The following is a 12,532-nucleotide window of genomic DNA, read 5'->3' as shown; positions in this document are numbered from 1 at the left end:
GTGTATATTAATTGGTTTGTGTTAAAGTTATAGCGTCTACAAACTATGGTATAGATAATGGAATTTACACAGCTTGTACTTTTTGACTGCCTATCACATTTCTTAAGATGCTAAAATGCCAGGGCAGTACAAACACCCCCAACTGACCCCTTTTCAGAAAGTAGACACCCTAAGCTATCTGCTGAGAGGCATGTTAAGTCCATGGAAGGTTTATTTTATTCCACAAGTTTTTGGAAAATGACCAAAAAAGAATTTTTTTTCACAAAGTTGTCACTTAAATGATATATTGCTCACACATGCCATGGGTATATGTGGAATTACATCCCAAAATAAATTCTGCTACTTCTACCGAGTATGGAGATATCACATGTGTGAGACCTTTTGGGAGCCCAGCCACATACAGGAGCCCAAAATCCAATCACCACTTTGAAAGCCTGAAAGTGCGTAGCGTCCTCACTTCACTTCCTCACTACCTATTACAGTTTCGGAGGCCCTGAAATGCCAGGATAGCACCCCCCCCCCCCCAAATGACCCCTTTTTGGAAAGTAGACACTCCAAGGAATTTAATAAGAAGCATGGTGAATATTTTACGGATCTAATTTTTTTCTCACAAGGCTTTAAAAAATTAAACGAGGAAAGAAAAAATATTTTTGTTTTTTTTCTTCAATTTGCAAAAATGTATGGCAACAAACGAGATCTGCAAAATACTCACCATGCCTCTTATCAAATTCCTTGGGGTGTCTACTTTCCAAAAAGGGGTTATTTGGGGGGGGGGGGTGTACTACTCTGGCATTTCAAGGCCTCCAAAACTGTGATAGGTAGTCATGAAGTGTAATGAGGAAATAAAGCCCTTTAAAAGCCTGAAGGTGCTTATTGGATTTTGGGGTCCTGTATGCAGCTAGACTGCCAAAACATCTCTCACATGTGGTACCCCCATACTCGGGAGAAGTAGCAGAATATATTTTGGGGAGAAATTCCACTTATGCCCATGGCATGTGTGAGCAATATATCATTTAAGTGACTACTTTGTGTAAAAAAAAAAATGTTTTTAGTCATTTTCCAAAATCTTGTGGTAAAATATAAATTCTTCTCTTGACTTAACATGCCTCTCAGCAAAGAGTTTGGGGTGTCTACTTTCCAAAACGAGGTATTTTGGGGGGGTTGTTATCTTGGCAGTTTATGCCCAGCATTAGAAGCTTATGCCACACATCACTCACTCTTCTAACCACCTGAAGACCAAGCCTTTACTGACACTTTTTGTTCACATGAAAAAATCTGTATTTTTTGCTAGAAAATTGCTTCGATCCCCCAAGCATTATATATATAATTTTAAAGCAGATGCCCTAGTGAATAAAATGGTGGGTGTTGCAATTTTTTATGTCACACAGTACTTACGCAGCAATTTTTCAAACGCAATTTTTTTTCAAAAAATACACTTTTTTGCATTTTAATGCACAAAAACACAATATTTTGGCCAATGTTTTGGTAAAATATAAAAGATGATGGTATGCCAAGTAAATAGATACCAAACATTACATGCCTTAAAATTACGCACACCCCTTGCAACGGCAACAAACTACATACATTTTTAATATCCATAGGGGATGCTTTAACGCCTACAGGTTGCCATTTTAGATTTACACAGGAGGTCTAGTGCTAACATTTTAACCAGCCAAGCACTGGTTAAAGCTTGTAGGAGGAGTTTTCATTCTCCCCTGATTGTCCTGCAGGACCCCTGACCTCTGTCTGGACAGTGCTGATTGGCCCTGCGCTGATCACATGCACTCTCCCAAGACAGAGAAAAAAACTCTCTTGCAATACACACTAAACTGAGCATGTGCAGCTTGCCCCCAAGGCTCTGTTCTATCAGCAGATGGACAGTAGAAGAAGGGGAGCATCAGAGAAGACAGGATCAAACATCCTTTTTACAGAATGCAGAGGATTAACTCCTTAGGTTCCACAGTGAGTATAACCAGCATGCTTTACTGCATATACAGACTGATATTACTGTTGTGAGTTTAGTAATACTTTAATTTCACTTTAACTCTCCAGTGATCTCCAGATGTTTCTTCCTCTGTTGTAACTGGGTAAGGGGGAGCATGTGACCTCCTTCTATGATGCAGGGCATCAGCCTACGGTCATTAGCTAGATCTGAGCACTGTCGCATCATAACAGGAGAGGCGACAGTGCATCTCCCTCTGGACTCCAATACCAGCTGCCAGCAGGTATATGAGTGATGTCCACAGTAGCATTTGCGTAGGCAGAGTAGGACTGGCCATAGAGGGATTACTTTGACACAGTTGGCCAGCTTAAGCATGTATTGCAATATGTGTGAACTAAATATTCCTATTTATTGCAGAGTCTGCTTGAAAGGGTACATAGCAGTGTGCAGAGGGTCCTTCAGAATTTCTAGTGTTAATAAACTACAAGCCCCGTCTGCCTGGCAGATGGACATATAGTTCCCAATGGAACTCAAAAACGGTAATCACCACACTTGTAGTTCATTGACTCTTCCTTCAGCCGCTAACTGGAAGTCTGTACCGTGTTATAGACATATAGCTGGAGGAATAATCTGCAGGAGCCTGCCTTTGAACCGGCCATCCACTGATCGCAGTTGCAATGCTACTGTACATTTTTTTTATTGAAATATATGTGCATGTATGTAGATTTTTTTAAAAGGTGGACTTATCCTATAAAGCCCAGGTCATTCAATTCACTTATGAGACCAGGTTGTCAAAGACATGCCCTCTTTGGCTGTGTCATAAAGCCATCCTGGACTCACATGAGAATGATGCAGTGGGTAGCACCCATGTTACTATGTAAGTGCTGTTTTCTTCATCACAGTGGAAAGCCCTCTGCTGCTTCAGGAAAAAGAGAACCCCGGGAAGTCATGAGACCAAACCAAAAAGGTCCATATAGAAAAAAAAATTTCAAAAAAGGACTGCAGGGGCTTACTCCAAAGAAAGAGGTTGTGTTCCATTGTTGAGGTCTGCCAAACTTAGAGTTGGGCTTTAAAGGGAATCTGTCTTCAAGAGTATATGTTTTGAGATGCCATTGTCTAACTCCCAAACTGTATGCCAATATCAGGATATTTAAGTATCTGATCAGTTTTGCTGAAAGTGAAGTGACCGCCTTCCTTGGAACTAGGTATAACATGCAAGTTAGACAATGGAAACTTCCAGATGACTATTCAACCATTGTGCACCTTTTGCTGACAATGCTACTTGCCTGCCTGTCTCTAACATCAAATTTTTCTGACCTCATCTTTACTGGATGGAATGGCGCTGTACATTTCTTCACTATGTGTCATTTATATGCAAAGGTGTTCTCTTCTTGTGTGTGGCAGCTAGAAGGTACATGTTTGTGTTACATGCTATTACATTCTCAGAAGAAGGATGCAATCAATTAACAAGTCCGCATAATCCATTGTTACCAGATGGGGACTCGTCCTTATTTAACTACACATTGTATGACCTGCCCAATATGGTGATTATGTGATATTTTTGGTTATGCTTGGCAGCAATTTTGTATTATTGAGAAAGGTAAATTATAGTTCTCTTGTCAATCATCAAAGATAAAAAAAAACCTCCTCCTTCTTTACAATGGTGTGATGTTCACAATACTTTTCAACCTTCATTTTGCAGTTTCCTTGAATTTATACAAGCATAATAAATTGGGTAAGTTCAATAATTATTTTCTTCCTCAGCAAGTATTGTTTTATGACAATATACCAGGACCATATATGGGATATTAATTGCAAAAGAAAGCAGTGGCCTTAAGCCAAATACCTGTGGCTGTTTTATCTGTGAGAATCTGCCACAAACCACATTATATGTTTATGAAAGGGAATGTGTCATTAGAAGAATGGTTTCAAGATTTAAAACACGATGTTCCTCTTCAAGTGAAAGTATAGCTATTGCATTTAGCTACAGCATAACCGTTTTCACTCTGTTTAATTTATTCCCTTTCTCTCTCCCTCACACACCCTCTCCCGTTCATCTCCCAAAATGCTCCCCTCCTGTCAGGGATCCCCTCGATCCCCGCCGCGTTGGTCCCGGCGCAGGCGCAGTATGCCGCCCGGCGCAGGGACTCGAGCACTGGTTCCGGGCCGGCCGCGGCGTTCGAGTTCGCGCATGCGCAGTAGAAGCCGCGGCCGCCCGCTGGGCACCAATGGCAGCGCAGGGCGGGATATTTAAACGACCCTGAACTGTCATTCAGTGCCTTCTGGCCTTTCCTGCATTCTGAATCCTGTGAACCTGTACCCTGTAAGTTATTGACCCGGATTGTACCTGACCTTGCTGTTTTCTCCTGTTCTGACCCTTGCTTTGCCTGACCTCTCTCCTGAATGCCCCCTATTGGATTTGACCTGCTGTTGCTGACCTGGCGTGTGACCCGACCATTCTATGCCCGCTGCCTTGTACCTTGCCGCCCTCTCTGTTACCGACCCGGCCCGTCTGACCCTGCTCATCCATCCATCCATCCCGTGCAGTGGGGTCTTCTGACCTCCTCACATCAGACTCTTCCCCGTGGGAGCCCCTTGCGCATACTACTACCACTGACGGACGCACCCGGTAGTCACGACCTGGTCTCAGGGAGCTCCAAGTCCATCCCCACCATCAGGGGCCCTGGTGAACAAGCACCCTGGGACTTAGACTCCGTGCGCTGGGGACGCCTATTCAGTGGAGTGCTAGTAGTACCGCCGGGCGGTCCCTTACACCTCCCCTCTATTCTGTCCTCTCCTCTTCCCTCTGCTCTCCTTCCCCTCCTGAAAAGTGGGAGTGGTTTAAATGGTGCTTTTAAAGTTGGGTGTGGCCTAAAAGGGGTGTGGTTAAATAGTGTCTGAGATGACTTACATAGTGCAGAATGTGGTAATGTTAAATAGGGAATGTACAGTGTGGAGTGTATGGTGGTGGGTAGTATGTACAGGGAGGGGAGTGTGGAGTGTACGGCAGCGGGTAGTACGAGCAGGGAGAGGAGTGCGGCATGTAGGTGGGTAGTATGTGCAGTATGGTGTCAGTAGGGCAGTGGATGGTGTCAGTAGTTCTTTATTTTTATTATTATTTTACAATTTAATATTTTATTATTTTTATTTTTTCTAAATGCTTTTTGGTGGCCAGTGGATGGTATCAGTAGAGCAATGGAGTGGGTGTCAGAATTTTTTCATTTTTATTATTCATTTTTTTAAATTTTTTTTTGTATGGAGGAAGAAAGGAAGGAAGAAAGGGATAGAGGAAGGAAGGGAAGGAATAGAAGAAAGGAAGGATGAAAGGGGAGGGAGTGAGAGAATGGATGGAGGAAGAAAGGAAGGAAGGAAGGAAGAAAAGGGAGGGAGGGAAGGAATGGATGGAGGATGGAAGGGGATGGAAAGAAGGAAGGAAGAAGGGAAAAGAGGGTGAAGGGAGGGAGGAAATAAGCAAGGAAGGGGATGGAGGAAGGAAGAAAGAAAGAAAAAGGAGGGAATGCATGAAGGGAGGAAGGAAAAAAAGAAGGGAGGAAGGAAGGGTGGGGAGGGAATGGATAGAGGAAGGAGGGAAGAAGGGAAGGAAGGAGAAAAAAGGGAGGAGAGGGAATGGATGGAGGAAGGAAGGAAACTAGGGGAGGGAGGAAAGAAAGAAAGAAAGAAGGGAGGGGAGGGAGAGAATGGAGGAAGGGACGGAGGGATTGAAGGAAGGAATAAAAGGGAGGGAATGGAGGAAGGAAGGAAAGAAATAAAAAAAAAAGAGAGAGAGAGAAAAAGAAAAAGAAAGGAAGGGGAATGGATGGAGGAAGAAAGCAAAAAAGGAAGGAAGAAAAGGGAGAGAGAAAATGTATGGGGGAAGGAAGAAAAGGTGGAAGGAGGGAAGGAACGACTCACATGGATGGTTCCCAGGTTACTTACATTCAGAAGCATCACATAGCTGCCGGCTGCTGTGTACACAGGGGGAGGCAGAGCAGATTCAGGTTCTGTCCTCTGCTCTGCCATTGCTGTGGAGGATGGGGGGAGAAGCTGGGCACTGCGTCAGAGAAGGTGAGGCATCAGAGACCTGGGGGGGCCTGAGGTGTACACAGGGGGCTCAGAAGGGAAATATGGTGGACGGCAGGAAATGATTGGTGCAGCGGTGGGGCAGTTACAAGCAGTGATCTCCCTGTATGGCTTTCAATGAAGCAGCTGGAAGCCACAGGAGGGAGGAGAAGAATCAGCTTCCAGCTGCCTCATTGAAAGCCATACAGGGAGATCGCTGCTTGTAAGGGACTTTGCTCCTGATACATCTCATCCATGGGTGCAAGGTGTTCACAGCACAGTGGGCCCCCCTAACCATCGGGGCCCATGTGCAGTGAACACCCTGCACCCTTGGATGATACACCACTGATCTAACATATATATTTATATATTTTATACAACTGTACTTCTCTGCATCCTATCCCAACAATCCTAAATGGCTGCTTTTTTTTGGAGACTGTAGTGAATTACTAAGTTCCTATTACAAAGTTTAACTAAAACTATTATGTGTTATGTGAATTTTACAAATTTCTTATTTGCACATGCTTACTGTTCTAAATTTCATAGCCACGTTTAAAATGGAACAGAAGATACTCAGTTGATATACATATTTTTCAGAGCTGTTTTAGTTGCTAAAGGAATTGTATTTCTGTGCAGCCAGTCTTCTGATTCAGGCATCTCTAACAGACAGCACAGCTAAGCCCTCAGTGAAGACGTAAAGCTTGGTCAAGAACCCACAATGAAGCTTACTGATTAAGTCATCCTTGTGTTCACACTTCCTTCTTCTGTAAGAATGTTTGCTCTCCGTACATGTGCAGAAACTGAGTGGTCACTAGCGTTGTCCTTCCCCTTACATCCTGTGTGTTGATGTAAAGGGGCTTATGTCAAGACAAATTCAAATCCTTAGCCTAGTTGCATTTAGAACTACATTCAGTGACTTTTTAATGACTAAGTAACTGCAATAAATGTATTTTTATATTTCCCTGGAGTTTAGCTTTAAATGCTTTGATATACATTTGTATATTCTTCCTGATATAGATATAAGTATAGCAGACAGTGTAGTCACCAAGCCTACCATGTGTCTGAGATACACAAAGAGTTTCTTGTTTTCACTTAGTCTGGGCAGCCTGGTAAACTTGTATTTATAGACATGTGATGATGGTCACTGATTTGGCAGTTTTCAACTGGATCTGATGAGGATCCCATGTCTGTGAGTGGTCCTCAAGCCTGGAGGAGCAGTCATTTATGCAGGTTGGCAATCCTGGTATAAAACACTAATGTTCCTAACCTCCTTATAAACCCACTCTGTGCCCCCCCCCTTCCCCTTTGCCATTCACATGTAAGCTCAGCAGAACCAGCCTAACAAACTCATGGTGTGCTTGTGGCTTTTCTCAAATAGCTTACTCACAGAGCAATTGGATTGTGCCTGCAGAGCCATCGTCCTATCAACATTTGGACAGCTTAAAGAATAATTGTGCCTTCTTAGCTCTTTAATTCCCCAACCCTCTTGGGTTCAGCCCACTTGGTAAAATCCTTGCCTTTCTCCCCATTCCAGCTATCTTCACTGTAGAGCCCCACCCAGCATTGCACAGCCTTTCTAACAAAAATGCCCCTGCTGTGTCATCTGCTTACTATCTATACCAATTGTGGCCCCATTGGGTCCTTTGGGTAAGCCTTACTTAGTGCAGCCTCCAGCTTTCCAGTAAAATAAATCTCACCTAGAGGCATGAATGGGTCAGGGATACACAGTTAAAAAAAAAGAACCAGTAGGGAAGTTTTGAACATTGCTGGAATAGGTAGGATTTATTGTAAAGCTGGACTATGGAAATTACAAAAAGGATACCGTTTCAGTTGGGCCCTCCCATGCTGCAAATGTTAAATGCCTGTTAAAGTGGAACTTTATGAACAAAACCAAACTGGGTGAACAGGCAGGATTTTTTTTTTTAAATAACTCTTTTTACTGTTTTTTTTTTTCAAGAAACATTTACTAAACAAAAACATGTACATTTTTAGGCACTAACCCACATAGGTGCATCTCAGTAAAAAGCATAACAAATTGGATGTCAGAGTTTCCGCCTGCAATCATAGCAACATACAGTAAAACAATAAAGAAACATAAAACAGGTGCTACTGTTCGTGACCATCAAGTTAAGACAATAAGACATATCATACCCAGTACCTGAGGCCCCCCTAAACAATCAAAATGAGGCTCCAGGATGGACAGAAGGGATCAGGTGTCGGTAGCTGTTGAGCGTTGAGCTAACCTTTTTGCCCAGACTCTATTATATTTTTTAGGACACCCTCTATGCAGATAAGTATCTTTGTACAAAGGTAAGATGGCATTAACCTGTTGTTTCCAGAAAGTGAGGGAAGGGGGAGCCCGCTTTTTCCAGTACAGAGCGATGGCTTTTCTGGCGTAAAACAATAAAAGACCCACAAGCGTCTTGTCCGCCACCCTAGGAACTAGGTCCTCCACTAAACCTAACAAGCAGACTCGAGGCGATGGGTTTAAACGGATAACCACTATAAGATTAACAACAGACATTATCTGCATCCAGAAAGTAGCAATTGCTGGGCAGGTCCAGAAAATATGTATAAAGTCTCCGAGCATCAGCCACAGCGCCAGCACTCTGGAGAAGAAGAGAGGTTCATATTTTGCAACCTGTAAGGGGTAAGGTAGGCCCTATGGACACTTTTAAATTGTATGAGGCGGTATCTCTAGGACACCAGTATTTTAAAGGGAAATTCCCATACATCATCCCAATCCTTAGAGTCCAACCCTGGAACATCACAGGCCCAACGGTGGTGGAGCAATGACAAATCGGGTGCACACTCAAAGAAGGTGAGTATATTGGATGGAGGTATGTTTTTCCACACGATGTCTTAATATTTCCTCCAATTCTGAGCTTGAACAGGCAGGATTTGTAATGCAAAAGAGACATGCTTAGTCTCTTCTGCATTAAAATTACCCCCTGCCTGTTTGCCCTGCACATGCACAGCTTACTGCACTTATCTGGCAATGCGGAATCTGACTGTACTCCTGCACATGCACGAGAGTGACGTCTTTTTGGCATGGCCAGTAAAAGCGGCAAGCGGTTGGCACCCGGAAGCCAGTTGCTAGAAGATATCAGGAGCCAGTGGGGCTCTCCAAGATGCCACATCACTGTAGCAGTGGTGAGTATAGTTCCACTCTAAGTCTAGGGGTAGTGAAGTAAAGTGTAATACTTACCTTATTCCTTGCTCTGGCATGCTTCCAGTGGTAACCAGTTCTCTCCTAAGCTCTGGTTTGGGGGTGAGACCTCACCATCTTCATGTACAATGCAGGATTATTGGTCCTGCATTTTATGTGATGACATCAGAATATGACTGCCAACGAGAGCAACTTAGAGGAAAAGTTTTGGTAGACCGGTTATGCAGGTTGGATAAAAGCCTGCCAGAGTGAGAAATAATGTGAGTATTAAAGTTTATTCCTGTACCCCAAGACTTCTAGCTACAAGCTCAATACATTACCTTTCCTCTCTTATCTTTAGCATTGCTTTGGTATGTTTATAGTGTACTTTGGCAATGACTGCTGCCAATGTGGCACAGCACATACCACAAACTGCTGCACTACACTATACCATGCTGTGCTATACATCACATTCCATATGCTGCTGAATTCTACACCTATTGCACATTAAAGTGGAACTTCACTTTCTCAATCAACACTGACTATTTTTAATCCTTATGCAGCTAGCATTAGTAAATTGATAGGAAAGAATATCATATTTACTTGTTTTAAACGTTTTTGTTTCCATTTCTTCAGTTACTTCCTGGTTTCCATGCCCAGGCAAATGATGTCACACATCCCAGGAGCCTTCAAGAAGGGCAGGAGGGTTCTCAGCTCAATCAATGCCTGAGTTAGGAGCAGATGGATTCCAGGACGTAAATGTTACATCAATCATCTGCCCTTACTCAAGATGGCCATTCTCAGCAAAATAAAGCATGGAGACATGGATGGATGAATAGGTGAGTTTGCTTTGAATATTAACAATGTGTTAAATAGCATTTTTGGTTTGTGGTGCTCAGATGCAGTGCAGTTCTACTTTAATACCATTGGTAATTGTTTTCTGTCCTAGACATGGCACACTTTTGCTAGTCCTGTAATCAACACATCTCTAATAATGTTTTATTATGGTTTTCGATCTCCTTTAAGAAAATCATTAAGAATAAAATGTTGTATTCCAAATATATCTTAAATTGCAGAGGTTTTGCTATGTAACAATCCCAGTGCTTTTAAAGTGGTTTTAAAGCCTAAACGTTTTGTTACCTTAATGCATTCCTTGCATTAAGGTAAAAAAATGTTTAGGCATAAGTATTTCCCCCTCACTCTTATGCTTACCTGAGCCCCCATTCGATCCAGCACTATGCCTGTCTGTAGCTCTTTTCTCCCTCACTTCCTGGTCTCACAGGCTTTGCTAAGGCAGCAGGTGCCATTGGCTCTCAAACAAAGCCAGTGACGAGAGAACGAAGGTTGGGGCTGAGTATTGCTGTCTGTTTCTATAGATGCAGGCAGCAGGGCTCCGGAGTGAGCCTGCAAAAGTGCCCCAGCAGGAAGCAGGAAAAGGAGGAGCTAGGAGCACCGGTGGGGGATCTGAGAAGAGGAGGTTTGGGGCTGCTCTGTGCAATTTAATTGCACAGAGCAGGTAAGTATAAACCCGTTTGTTATTTTTTTTTTAAATGCATTTACAATCATTTTAATATAAGACTTTGTACTGAAGAAAAACAGTCAGGCCCAGTCATTTAAATGAAACTGCAAAGCACCACCTGAACCTAAAGCACAACTCTGGGCTCATCTGTCCTGCCACTAGTACCCTACCCCCCCAGAGATAACTCCACTACCCTTATGACTTTTTTTGCTTTTGTGTTTTTTTACTTGCCTTTTTTTTAGATGTCTTCATCCCAGTCACATGCGCAGTGACTGCTTACTCTTTGCCTCATCTTCTGCCACTGGATGGGCCTCAGTGATGCAGAGGGAGGCTCTGATTTCAGTTATGTATCGCTGTATGTGAGTGTAGGATGCCGTAGTGAAACCCCTTTTAGGGTACAGGTCTATGATGCCCTACACTCACAGGATGTCCTCAGCAGGGGAGGACTGACCATTTGGAAACTCGGGCACTGCCCGAGGGTCCAGGGTCAGTAGGGGGCCCAATGAGATGCCCCTGGTACCTTTTTCATAGGCTTTTTTGAGTTTGGGCAAGGACACAGGGGCCCATGATCCCCTATTGCCCGGGGGCCCCATGAGTTGTCAGTTGCCCTGGTCCTCAGTCTTCAGTCTGGGAATACTGAGGACATCCGTTTGAGAAAAGAACTTACTATTAGGGAGCGCACTGAAGATAGATGTAATTATTGCACCTAGAGCTGTTTGTTTAATTTTAAGCACCTGCTGGGTGATTTTAAAATGTTTTGCCTGTAGTTTGGGCTTTAATCTTGTGACACATACCTCAGTACACAATAAACACCCCCTTTTGTCTTTAGATCAGTCTGCTAAGGTCTTTCATTGCCTTATCCCTCCACTATTTATCAGGATTCACAAGAAAACATCTCATGATTCAAAGAACTTTTATACTGCCAGAAGATTTATACTATGGTAAAAAAACCTGACTGATCAGGTTAATTTATTTTATAAAGTATTTTAGACCACATGTTTGCCCAGTTTTCATCCAATAAATAGGTCCTTGTGCTTGTGATTGCCTAATTGACCTTATCAGCCACTCACTGCAGTAAGATCAGTATGGTGTAACACATAAGCCATAGAGTATTATGTGTTTAAAGGTTGTTGCCCTCTGTCCCTTCCACTTTATAACATAAATGTGTTCAGAAGATATTATTGCTTTTTAAACACTGTTAAATCCAAACCTTTGACTTCCCCATGAATACAGGCCTGTGTGCAGCAGTCGCGTGGTTGTAGATAAAAGGCATTGCTTGAGGATTCACAGGAGTTGAGGACTTGTTCTTTCTTCACTCTCCCCTTATTTTAACTGTCTCAGCATATCTTGTAAATCTGCATTATCGTGTAGCTGCCAATTGTGCTCATTTAAAAGAAAGGGGATTAGGTAAGAGCACAGAACCTTAAAATCCTTTATACTACGTTTTGTCTTTTCATCTTGCCAAAATGTTCTCTCTTTCTTATTATTTGAATATAAAAGCCATTGAAGTTTAACTATTGAAGGAAACCTTTCCTTAGGGAAATGTGAAGACTGCCACTGCTGACTTCTCATTCTGCAAATGCTAGTTGACTGGCTTTAATGTTGACCCTAGTTTGGCAGTCCCCATATTTCTTTTAGGAAATGCGTACTTTGCTTTGCATATGAAGGGTTTGCACATAATTTCCCAGAACATGTTTTCTTATGGTGACAACCATGAACTATCCATGTCTTTGCAATCCACAATGGCCCAGCCACTTGTAATCTCCTTTGTCAGAACATAAGCCAAGCTGACAATGCAGCAGAAAGATTGGGAGATGGAATGAGCATGTTCACACTATAACAGAAAGTGTCTGAACAAAGATCT

The sequence above is a fragment of the Staurois parvus genome, unplaced genomic scaffold (assembly GCF_062004578.1).
Source record: "Staurois parvus isolate SC_StPar_1 unplaced genomic scaffold, SC_StPar_1.0 ptg000525l, whole genome shotgun sequence".
Lineage (NCBI taxonomy): Eukaryota > Metazoa > Chordata > Amphibia > Anura > Ranidae > Staurois > Staurois parvus.
This window is presented reverse-complemented; position numbering follows the sequence as displayed.